At 46.9% G+C, this 12,733-nt stretch overlaps 1 pseudogene across 1 annotated transcript; it reads right to left on the minus strand.

Annotated features, from left to right (window-relative positions):
• Positions 1-8,642: 8,642 nt before the first annotated feature.
• LOC308635343 (ubiquitin-conjugating enzyme E2 G1-like) lies at positions 8,643-10,682 on the minus strand (annotated as a pseudogene). Its single transcript has 2 exons — positions 10,663-10,682; positions 8,643-9,317 (listed from the first exon to the last, which is right to left on the minus strand). The product of its transcript is annotated as a ubiquitin-conjugating enzyme E2 G1-like (transcript).
• Between the last annotated feature and the right edge of the window lie 2,051 nt (positions 10,683-12,733).

Consider the following 12,733-nt stretch of genomic DNA (forward strand, 5'->3'; position numbering starts at 1 on the left):
GTCGGTCCTTGTCCTAAAGATACTTATCAACCAAGCCTGGTTCCTGGAATCCAAGGTGACTGCAGAAGAAAGTGGCTCAGAAGAAAAGAAAGATTTAAAGAGGCAAGTGGAGTCATAGAGGGGCAGGATGGAGCTGGTTAGGCCAGTGTGGGAGAAGAGAAATAAGTGTTCGACAACACAGTGGATCGACCACAGTTCATGACGGCCTATTGTGTATTTTATAGATAACAACAAGACAGCAGTTTGGGGGCTCCAAACCCAAAGTAACAATAATGACATGGGGACATCAGTTACCCCGACCTCATTAGTACTGTCTATGCCTGTTGAAATAGCACACTGTGCCTCATAGCTGTGTACAGTTTATACAGCTTTATCAAAGGTTTTACAACTGTTTGAATTAGGAATGGTAACCACCCTGATTTAATCATTACTGTTTTGTACATGTGTCACATTATCCCACTGTACCCCATAAACATGTAGAATTAGGATGATGGTAACAGTTGGTAGAGTGCCCTGTGAGCATGGTTTCTCCAGGGCCTTGGCCCTGCCTGGCAGGAGGCCTTGGCAACAGGGCTGCTCGTCGGGAGGACTCAGGTGTCTTTGCTTCAGCCTCCTCAGCTGGGGATGGCAGGAGAAGGACCCCAGCTGGTGTCGCTTCCCTGATCCCCTGGAGCTTCATGGAGACAGTTCCCACGTGGAGCCAGGGGCTGAGGGAGGGTAGGTGCAGCTCCCAGCCACAGCCATGTCCTGGAGTCAGAAGGAAGAGAAAGTGGCGCCCGTCTCTAGGTGTCTGCCCAGAGCTGCAGCTGACGGTGGCCAGGCTGGACGCAAGAGCAACAGGCGCCCACCCAGCTCCCACGCCAGGCACACCTAAGCGAATGTCACAGCGCTCTCCTGACCTCCTTCCCAGAGCACTGCCCCTTGCCTTCCCATGGAACCCCTGACCCAGAATTCCTCCTTTCTGCTCCCATATTTCTGTGACCAGACCCTGGCAGTAAGAAACTAGGGGAAGCTGGTTCCAAGTTCCAACCATAACCCATAATGTCAGCAGGGGGGTCACCATTGAGAAAGCTCTACCCCACCTCTCATTTCCTTCTTAACACACAGCCTGGCGAGGTGACGATTCCATTTCACAAATGAGGCTTGTGAGGTGAAGGAGCTCTGAGCAGGAACCAGCCAGTGTCAAGCGCTACCTCAGGCCCAGGAGGATGGAGTGCCAGCCTGGGACTGACACTGCAGAGGGAGCCTCCCAGTCTCAGAACTGCGGGAAACCCATCCTTTGAGGAAAGGGAGCATTACTTTGGGAGCCAGTCGACAAAGGGCACCAACCCTGAGAAGCACTTTGTAATGGTAAGCATCAGGGTGGCTGGAGAGTTGGCCTATTCTGGTGTTTCTGAGAGAGTGTTTCTGAATGAAATTAACATTTCAATCAGTGGAGTTTGAGCCAAGCAGGTTGTACTACCTAAGGTGGGTGGGCCTCACCCAGGCAGTGACGGTCTGGGTAGAACAAAGACTAACCTTCTCAGAACAAGATGGAATCTGCCAGCAGATGGCCTTTGGACTCTGAAACTCCTCCCTGGGTCTCCCGGAGTCAGACAGCCTCCTCCAGCAGAGTCCTCATACTCTCACATCACATAAGCCAATTCCCTAAAATAAAGAATTGCTTCTCTTTTCCTGAAGAACCCAAATCTGAGCAGGTGATAAGGAGGACCCACTAAGAGAGGCCTCCAGAGAGCCCCCAGAAGTGGGCTGCAGCTGTCCCGGCTCTGAAGGACTCCCAACCCTTTTGAACAGGCCCCAAATGAGACAGACCTGGAAACACTCCAGGCCCCCACACTCCGCCCTTTCCCAACATTCAGCCACGGGTTGTCGCAGAGGATGGGTGCACACAAAGCAGACCACCAAACCCTGAAACCCTGCCTGTACCTGCCCGACCACGGACACACAGAGGCAGAAGCACATGGTGAGACCAGGGCCAAGTCCACAAAGCCCTCACCGTGATGAAGACTAAATACCCCAGAAACCTGAAGCAACATGGAAAGCAAGTTTTATTTTTATTTAAGAGGGGACATAGGAGGCAGAATTCTCCAGAGAGAAGGGGGCCCAGAGCAGGGTGCCCTCAGGAGGGGAGTGTCTGGCTCTTGTATAGACCCCAGAACCTTCCCACCTCTCTTTCCTGTCCAGGTACGTGCCTCAGGGCAGGAAGGAGCAGCCCAGGGGACGGTGGCTTGTGTTGAGAAGTGATCCTGGAGGTGTTAGCAACCAGGATGACCCTCTGCCCTCCAACACTCATTATCTACACAGATGTCTGACCTTCTGCCCCTGCCTCAGTTGGCTGAGGAATGTGACGTTTCCTGTCCCCTCAGGCCAGGTGGGGCTGCAGGCAGATTGCTTTTTGGCAAAGAAAGGATGTGGGAGCCAGTGCAGTGGGCTCATCCTATAGAATTATCCTCTTAACCTCAGCCCCCACCATCCTCGTCTATTTTCCCCACACAGAGGTCGGGGGTGGCAGTGGACGAAGGGACTGGAAGGGACACTCATGAGACAGTGACCGGCAGGAATCACAGTGACTGGAGTAGAGACCCAGACACCACTTCTGTGGACCCCACAGGATGAGTGGCAGGACCCCTACAGCCTGGCTGGCCAGTGGCCTGCTGAGAGGAAACACCCTCTTTCCATAGTGTCCCTCCTGGTAAGGCCGGTGGGCGAAATCCAGAGGGTGAATGTGACTGCCTGGAGCTGGTCTGCCCTGCTGGTGGGGCCTGGCCAGAGGAGACCAGAGGAGCCAAGGGGGCAGGGAAAGCAGCCAGCTGCATGGGGGCCGAGGCCACTCACTGTCCTGGGCAGATTAGGAGAGGACTGAGAACAGTAGGAAAGTGACACTTAGCAACCAGCGAGGTGTGCACCCTCCAGGGCACCCAGGGCTGAGCGTAATTGCTTACAAAATCATATTCAAGGTTACAGTGTGTTTGACAAATGAAACGGAGGGGGCTCCTGTCTTTGTTTTACAGGCTTCAAGAAAAACTGGGCCAAATCTTAGCTGACAGAGTTCTGCAGTAAACCCAATGAATGCAAAGCAGGCACTCCTGAGAATCTCTGGGTGGTGGGGATAGAACTGTGGGGGTTTGGGGCTGTTCAACAGGGACCCAAGAGGAAGGAGACCCTGGTGGGAAGGCGGGAGGGCGCTGCTGGGCCAGTAGGGGGTTCAGCAGCCCCAGCACAGCCTCAGATGTTCCTAGGTCCCTTGGGCAGCAAGGACTTGCAGAAATGGCCTTTCATGCACCACCCAGGGGTTCTGTTTGCTTATGACAGATCTCACTGAAGAGAAAACACTTCCAGAAAAAAACAGGGGGTTGCATTTTGTGCAGGGTGAGAGATGGGGGCTTAATTTCACTTTGCTGCATATGGATTTCCAGTTCTCCTAGCACCATTTGTTGAAGAGGCTATCTTTTCTTAAATGTACATTTTTGGAGCCTTTGTGTAGTATGAGATAACTGTACTTAAGAGGGTTTGTCTCTGTGTCTTCTATTCTGTACCATTGGTCTATTTTCATGCCTATATTTTGTTACTATTTTGTTACTATTGCTCTGTAGTATAGTTTAAGGTCTGGTATAGTGATGCCACCTGCTTCACTCTTCCTGCTAAGGATTGCTTTGGCTATTCTGGATCTCTTATTTTTCCAGATGAACTTCATGACTGCTTTTTCTATTTCTATGAGGAATGTCGTTGGGATTTTGATCAGAATTGCATTACATCTGTGTAGTGCTCTTAGTAGTATGGTCATTTTGACAATATTAATTCTGCCTGTCCAAGAAAAAGGGAGATCTTTCCATCTTCTAAGGTCTTATTTAATTTCCTTCTTTAGCATTCTGTAGTTTTCATTGTAGAGGTCTTTCACCTCTTTCAGTAAGTTGATTCCCAAGTGTGTTTTTTTTTTTTTAAGGCTATTATAAGTGGGGTGGTTTTCCTCATTTCTCTTTCAGAGGATTTGTCACTGATGTACAGAAGTACCTTTGATTTGGGGTGTTGATTTTATATCCTGCTACTTTTGCGGAACTCATTTATTAGTTCTAGCAGTTTTCTAGTGGAATTTTTGGATCATCTAGGCATAGAATCATGTCATCATCAAATAGTGATAATTTGACTTCTTTTTTTCCTTTTCATGTCCCTTTAATTTCTTTTGTGTGTCTAATTGCTCTGGCTACAGTTTCAAGAACTGTTAAATAGAAGTGGTAAAAGAGGGCATCCCTGTCTTGTTCCCTTTTTTAGAGGGAATGCTTTCAATTTTTCTCCATTTAGAATGATGTTGGCCTGGGGCTTAGCATAGATAACCTTTATGATGTTAAGATATGTTCCTGTTATCCCTAGTTTTTCTAGTGTTTTGAACATAAAGCGGTGCTGTATTTTGTTGAATGATTTTTCTGCATCTATTGAGATGATCATATGATTCTTATCTTTAAGTCTATTGATGTGATGAATTACATTTATTGATTTCCATATGTTGAACCAAACTTGCATCCCTGGGATGAACCCCACTTGATCATGGTGCACTATCTTTTTAATATGTTTTTGTATTCAATTTTCCAGAATTTTATTGAGAATTTGGCATCTATGTTTTCATTATAGATATTGGTCTGAAGTTTTCTTTCTTTGATGTGTCTTTGTCTGGTTTTGGAACCAGAGTGATATTGGCCTCATAGAATGAGTTTGGAAGCGTTTCCTCTTTTTCTATTTCATGAAATAATTTGAGGAGTATTGGTATTAGTTCTTCTTTAAAGGTCTTGTAGAACTCGGCTGTGTATCCATCCGGTCCTGGGCTTTTCTTGGTTGGTAAGCAGAAAAAAAAAAACACAGGGGGATCCATGAACCTTGCAGCACCTGCCCCATCTCTCCTGCTGAGTCCCTGGTTCCGCAGGCACCTCTGTTCTGCAGAGCAGGCTGGTGCAGCGCACCCTGGGAAGGACGGTGTTCCTGGCTCCTTTCCTTTCTCTTGCTTTTCTTCATTTCTCTCCCTCCTCCCTTTTGTTCTTTCTGTTTGCTAGGCTATCAACATTTTAAAGGCATATAAATGACTAGTCCTGTTTTTTACTGTTTCATTCAACAAACATGAATTATGCATGATAGAGTCAGAAGAAACATAATTCAGAGAAAAGAAAAATAATCTTTGTTCCATGTTGTTCGTGGTGTTCTTTCAAAATATGCTGACAGGCACTACCCAGAGAGTCAGTCCCTACCCTATTTGTAACTTGCTGTCCCCCTCAGTTTGACTAAACCACTCTTAAGCACTGTTCAGGAAACATATGACATTTTTTACAAGAAAACTGGTGAAGTTATTTTACTGTCTGTAACTTGGATCTAAAACTAAGCAGCACAAATTTTACTTCCCTGATTTAATATTGTTAAACTGTAAGTTTAAAAAGAGATTTGATAAATGTCAAAATGATTATAAAGTCAGACAGTTATTCAAAAAGTAAATTTGTACACTGCAAACTTTTGGGCGACATTAAGCTAACCTTAAATGTCATCCTCCTGCCTCTGACTTGCAAACAGATCGTGTGACCCTAAAATGGTGGTGATGGACTGGCCTCATCGTGAGCCGGTGAGGAAGCGTTTGCAAGCTACCCTACCATGTGCTGCGCCCAGAGGGATGGTGTGGGCCAAGCTCCCGGTGGGTGCAGGTGGGACCCCTCCTTAGTCACCTTCTTACTCAGTTTGGTTTCTAGATTCCTCAGCTGGGGCTGCTGTCACAGTGGGTGTCTAAACAGGATCTCATTCCTCACATTTCTGGAGGTGGGCAAGCCCACGTCAACGTGCTGACCGATTCCATTCTCCATGAAGCTTACAGATGGTACCTTCCCTCTGTGTCCTCACAGGGTGGACAGCAAGAGGGAGCCACCGTTGGGCTGGGAATGTGGCTCAGGCGGTATAGGGCTCGCCTGGCATGCGTGTGGCCCGGGTTGGAGCCTCAGCACCACAACAAACAAAGATGCTGTGTCCGCCAAAAGCTAAAAAATAAATATTAAAAAAATTCTCTCTCTCTCTCTCTCAAAAGAAAAGAGAGAGAGAGAGAGAGAGAGAGAGAGAGAGAGAGAGAGAGAGAGAAAGAAAGAGAGAGAGCCACCGTCTCTTCTTATAAGGACCCCAAGCCCATCATGGAGTTCCACCCTCAGTCCTCATCCATCCTAATCACCTCCCAACTGGAATCTGACAATCCCAAATTGGTCCTGGCAACGTTACCTCAGCGTGGACTGGCAAGGAAGAGGTCCCACCCACCAGGCTGCGGGTTTCAACGCAGGCATCTGGAGGAGACAGCTCACTCCACAGCAGAAGCCCTCAGGGTCCCATCACCAGATCCCACAGAGACCGGGAAGGAAATAAAAGCTTTGTGTCAAATCTGGAGATAAGACAGTGGTACTCTCTTCCCTCCTCCACAGCTACGGATTCAACCCAGGCAGAGTGAAGCTCCCCACTTCCGTTCCTTGGCCCCAGGAGGCTCCTGGAGTGTCGGGCCCCTGTCTGTTCTCTTTCCCCCTGAGGCAAGGTAATCATGAACCCCAGTCACCATTCCCTTTCTCTATCATCTTGCGCAAACTCCTTCCAGCACTTTCTTTCGACAGAGCAAAGGCTTGTGAACCACACTTCCTCTGCTGAGAAGGATGCCTGGTGAGCTTCACCCCCACCTCCTAGGGCATATCACAGGCATGGGCTGTTGCATCGAACATTTTTAAAATCCAAAGAAACATCAGAATAAGGTCTGTGTTCCAAAAGTGCACTTGGACTTGTCAGGCATGGTGACACACACTGACATAGAAACGTGTCATGAAGGAAGATCAACATTCATTCTCAAAGATCCCTACAAATCGGAGGCAGGAAAAGCCATGCAGGGCACAGGGGTGGGGATGTCCAGCAGGGTCTCTCAGGACAGGGGGAGGCCAAGCACTATCCAGAGGCTTTCATGGGGTTCTTGGGAGAAGGAATAGACAAAGCAGGTAGGTGCAAGTTGGACTTGGATAGTTGACTAACCTGGGCAGGTTCTGGGCTCTAGGGGTAGCTCCTGGTTGTCTGAGACTAGCTCAGGGTGGTTTAGGGCCAATGTATGAGAGTTTGATGGAGGAGGTACATGGGGTTTGCCTGGGAGGGTTGGTTTGCATAGCACAGGTGGGCTCACAGGGCAGTTGCTTGCCATCTCTAGGAATCCATGGGAAGGAATTCCCTCCAGGATCAAGGGCCCAAATACCAGAGCATGGAATCCAGAGAAGGTGAGAAACTATAGTCAATACCGTCTGAGTAGGATATCTTCCTCTGCCAGAAAGCTTCCTGTGGGAGCCGCTGAAGATAGTTTTTACCTTTTCAGCCTGTGATTTTGTTAACACCAGGGCATAAAAACGTCATCCCAAACTTCACTGATCAATTCATTTCTTTTCCTCATCATTTACCATCAACATCATTTACCATCCAGACAATGGACCCAGAGCCTGGAATGCAGAAAGATGCTCTATGTTCTCATGAAATGCTGCCCGGTTTCTTTTTTTTTTAATTGGAGATATATATATATATATATATATATATATATATATATATATATATATATATTGGAAGAACTCACTACATAAAGTGACAGAATTCCAAAATCAAATTGCATGAAAATATACATCGCAATTTCTTTGTACGATAGGTGAGAAAATCTCTAGTATTGAAGAATAGAGACAAAGAAATATGAAGGACTAGGGAAAAGGATATGAGGGCAAATAGCATTCCTAATAGCAAACCAGGAAGTAGGAAGCTTGTGGTGGTGCATGCTTTATTTATCCAAACTTAACATTAATCAACTGAAGGGCAAAAATAAAACCAAATCAGAATTTTGTATTATTTGGGGTAAATTTCAGTAAGTTGAATTTAGAATCCACTTTTTTTTTCTTTTTTAAGTTCTTGAGATAATGTTGAGAGCTCTCAACAGCCAGAAAATGTTATTGCTACATCCAATCCAAGAGATGGGTGCAACTAGAATACAAAAAGGGACAAAGCACCTGGTGATGACCACTCCTCTGAAGTCATCATTAAAAATCAAGTAATTGCTTATGAAGTATTTCAGTATTTGAACCAAATCATCTGAGGACTTTCTAGCAGATGGAAGAGATAAAAGCAAAGAGGACTGTCAAAACAAAGAAGATACAAAAGTTTAGTAAGTGACAAGGGTTAATGGAAGCCTCAGTGGTTTAAAGGAAATTAAATGGAAACTTTTAATCCTAATTGCTTTTCATCTGACATGAAAAGACTTTAAGGAGTCTTTTTAAACTGATAAGAAACAATGAATAGAGAAAGAAAACCTGCTAAAATCTTTTTAGAATTTACACAATTCTTATTCTATCTACTATCAGAAAGCATTATTTGGTACAAGGTGTATTTGTGGATGTACATGAACAGTATACACATTATCCAGATCATGTTGTGCTATGTACACATCTTTACAATTCTTCCTGAAAGTTAAAACAGTTCATTAAAATTCAAAATGCGTAATCATCTGTAAGCTGGCACTTGTTAGTCTCTTGTCAGCATTGATAACTGGCATGTTTTCTTGCAGCCCAGTTCCAGCCAGGGTTTTGCCAACTTGTTACAACAGATGTCCAGCAATACAGGTGCAGGAAAAACAGTGCCCTGTTTCTCAATTGAAGACCCTGAAATAAGTGAAATTACCAGCTGCTGAATAAATGTCACTCAAAAGCAGTCTCTTGGCTTTTTCTTGCATGGCGTGCAACTTTCCTTTTAAATTCTCCATTTCTGTCTTCCTTCCATTCATTTGCAGGTGACTCTCCATTAGGGTCTGCCAGTATGGAAATGACACTAAGCATGATGGTTCCCACAGTGTGGATAGGAAGCCCGCGTTCCTCTGACTTTTCATAACCATATTTATCTTCCCCAGGCTCATGAAGAATAGAAATGCAATCGTCACCATTTTTATCAACATTTGGATGCCAGATTTCTGTAATGATTTCACTTTAGGAGGCCGGAGTGGATAATCTTTTGGGAAAGTGAGATGAGCCTTAAGAAGACCACCTTCATAAAGTGTGTCTGGGGGACCGACAATAAGGACTTCCCATCGATAGAGCTCAGAGTCGTCTATTAAACCTGCTGGAAAGTCTTCCACGGGGTTTTGGTTGAGTTCGCCACGTGGGGCCCAGATGCTCCTGCTGCCCCAGGGTCTGGCGGCCTCCACCACACCTGAGCCCCGGGACCATACTGCCTGGTTTCTTTCAGCTAAGGCAAACAGAAGGGATGTGTTTTTGTGACAATTTGTAATTCCCTTGAGATAGTTGGGCCTTAAGGAGGCACCCACCCCAATAGAGGGCCACCCCACTCCAGTCGGACAAGGCCAGCGGTCTTCTCCTCAAGAAATTGTAGGTCACTTTTCCAAACAAAGGATGTTAACTTGTGTGATTTTAATCTCTTTGCCCTGGGGCAGGAGAGCTTACAGGTCTAAGTCATGGACTCTTCCCCATGCTGTCCATGGGGAAAGTAAGGTGCATTCACCCCAAACAATGGCAAACTAATGCAAGACAGTGCATCACGCAGGGCCAAGCTCTGTGCTGACAACAGGTAAGAAGGGGTTTAAAGAATAAATGTGTACAGGAAGGGAGATTTTTTTTTCATAGCTAGAATGCACTAATAAAAACATTGTCCAAAAACAAAATAGCTAAAAACGGGAAGATTGTAGGGAAACCCTGTAAGATGGATGCAGCTTGGTCAGGCAGAGGTGGAGAGGAAGGAATTTCAAAGCAGGCCCCGTACCTCCTCACAGGGCAGGGTCTAGCTGAGTAAATGAGTGTGTTCCTTATGATTGGCGTCTGTACCAGACATTCCTCAGAACTGGAGATACAGCGGTTGACAGAACAGATAAAACTCCTGAGTGCACCAGGCTCACATTTCACTGGATTGATAATCAGAAAGCAATTAAGAGGTATGTCTGCCCAGATAGCAGACCACGTCTGGGTCCTGTGACCTGTGTTTCTTCCACGTGGCAGCCTGGAGCGTGGCAAACCCTGCCTGCACGGGAGCCGTCTTGTGCCTCTTATCACATTTCAGTGACTTGCCTTCTTCACTTAAAATTCTACTTACCCTCCTGAAGTCCTTACCACAGATCCCAGGAGAAGGGAATTCAGACTCACAGCGCTGAGTAGGAGAGAAGAATCTGAGTAGGGACTGTATGTTTGCTTTCCATTGCTGTGACAAAATACCTGAGAAAGTCAACTTATAAGAAAGAAAGATTCATTGGGGCACATGTTTTCAGAGATTTCAGTCCATGGCCCTGTTGCCAAAGGCAACAGGGTGAGGCAGAGCACCATGGGGGGAACATGTGATGGGAAAGGACATTCACGTTGTGATAGCCAGGAAGCAAAAGAGAGAGAAGGGAAGAGGCCAATCTTCCCCTCAGGGCACACCCAGTGCCCTAACATCCTTTCACCAGGCCCACGTCCTAAAGGTCCTGCCGCCTCTCAATAGCACCCTGGGGGCGACCGAGCCCTTAGTATGTGGGGGGTTGGCAGACATCTAAGCTCCACACCACTGGGTGCATGCTCTAGTCATTGATCCCCTCTTAACTAAACACGGGTTACTTCCTGCGGAAAAACTCAAAGCCTTTACCACCTCCCAGCCTCCAGGACCCACCAAGGCAGCAGGGTGACCATGGCTGTCGAAGCTACTCTGACACCCCTGTCCTTTGCAGTCACCTCAAGGCCATAGCCCTTTTGCAGGACTTTCCCGCCTCTCTCCTGGACTTGTGCCCGGCTTGCTCAGGCTGACCGTGATGCTCTCTCGGCACACAGTTCAGATTAAGTCGTCAGCACAGGTCAGTGGGCTGGGATGTTTGTGGATAAGCCTGAACCACGGCTCCTGCCACAAAACGGTCTGCTCCCCTGGGTCTTCCTGTCATCCCATTCTCTAGTTTAATCATAGTAGGAGTAACGATCCCGAACGCTAAGCAATGCTTCTCTGAGATGGATTTCAGCGGTTGCATATATATGTTCTCCCATCTGACCTTGGAACAGTTCCAAAATGCAGGCACTTGGATTATCTCATTTTACACATAGAAAAAAAATCCAGACTCAGAGAAATTTCACGTAAATTGCCCACACTCACATCTTGAAAGTGGTAGGGCTGTTTGAAACTAAACCTGTCTGCTTCCAAGGCCTCATTGGGTCAAATACAGCCACGTCTGGGTGTAACCTGCTGAAAACCTGTGGACTTCAAGGATTCCCAGAGCTGAACCTAGGTTGAAGCACCTTTTCCAGAAACAGTTCCTTCCCCCAAACAGAAAACATACGAGGTCGCCCTTCCTTCCAGGTAATGTTTTCGTACTAACCAGTAGCTCTAGATGAGCTGGTTAGGGAGGGTTCCAGATGACTCCGTCTTCATGTTTGAGAGCAGCAACACCTACACTTCCTGTCTCTGCCTCAGCCAGCCGTCGGCCCAGCAGAGGGCCTCTCCAGCCCTGTCCCCTCAAGTCACAGGAAAGGCAACTCCATCAAGATGTCTGATCAGCAATCTGATGACCACTAGAAGGGCCCCACGTCCCTGCCTCGAAAAGCAGGAATTGAAATGTTGGTTCATTCGCTCTTCACCAAGCATCTTTTTCTGGGTTCTGGAGATAAAACTGTGAAAAAAAAATAGGCCTTTTAAAAGCCTGTAATAGCCTATAGTATTACCAGAGCTGCCTAATGTCTCTCTCTCTATATCCTCAGCCTGCCTCTCCAACCATTTTCCATACTTCTTTTTAAAACAAAATCTAATTGGATTATATCCTTCTCAAAACCTTCAATAGCATCCCAATGTCCTTAGGAAACATTCCAGACTTCTGAAACGGCTCACGAATGGCCCCATGAAATGACTCTCAGCCCCCTCCCATGTCATGTCATGCTGTGCTTCTGCACCACCCTGGGACAGTGCCTTCTCTCTCTTTAATTTATTCCTCTGCCTTCACCTTGGCTCAGCCAGGTCTCTATTGGCCAACACTCCCGTGAGCCCTGTGGATGTCACCCTAAATATTGGAGGACAGAGGAACGCAGTAACCTCGGAGGCCTACTTCCTCCCTACAAATCCGTGACTCTCACTGTGGCTTGCCTGCCATGATCTCTGCAGACCCCTCATGCCTGCTCTCAACTGTGCAGTCCTGAGAATTTCAGAGATTAAGTGTGCTCAACTACTGCTGCTTGTAAGTTGTCCCCAACAAGTCCTAGCATATGTCTGGACCACACAAAGAACAGGGTGCGTGCTCCACAGTATTCCCAAGCACTTGTTTAAATCTTCCAGCCCCAAGTGGCTGTAACCTCCATCAGCACCGGGGACTTGGACTTGCTCACTGCAGTCCCCAAGTCTAGCACAGAGTGTGGCATTTAATGAGAATCAGTCAGTGTCTCCCAAATGAAGAATCCTCCTGCAACAACTTCAGAGACTCTAGAACAGCACGTTCTACCACAGTTGTTCTTGTGTCCTTTCCTGCTAGACTAAATTCTGGAATGGCCCAGCGATTTACCTTTATTTTCAATTCTACACACCCGCTGCAGTACTTGGAACACCCCTGCTCAGTAAATGTGGAGCAGGGAGTGAAGGAATGGACTCACTCGAGGCTTCCCCCTCCCTCCCAGGCCTCCTCTGCAAAATGAGGGGAAAGGAGAGGAACTTCTCCACGGCTTTCACCTCCACCGCTCAGTCTCCCTGCCACACAGCCGTGTTTCTGAGT

The sequence above is a fragment of the Spermophilus citellus genome, assembly GCF_964194105.1.
Source record: "Spermophilus citellus genome assembly, chromosome: 16".
Classification (NCBI taxonomy): Eukaryota; Metazoa; Chordata; class Mammalia; order Rodentia; family Sciuridae; genus Spermophilus; species Spermophilus citellus.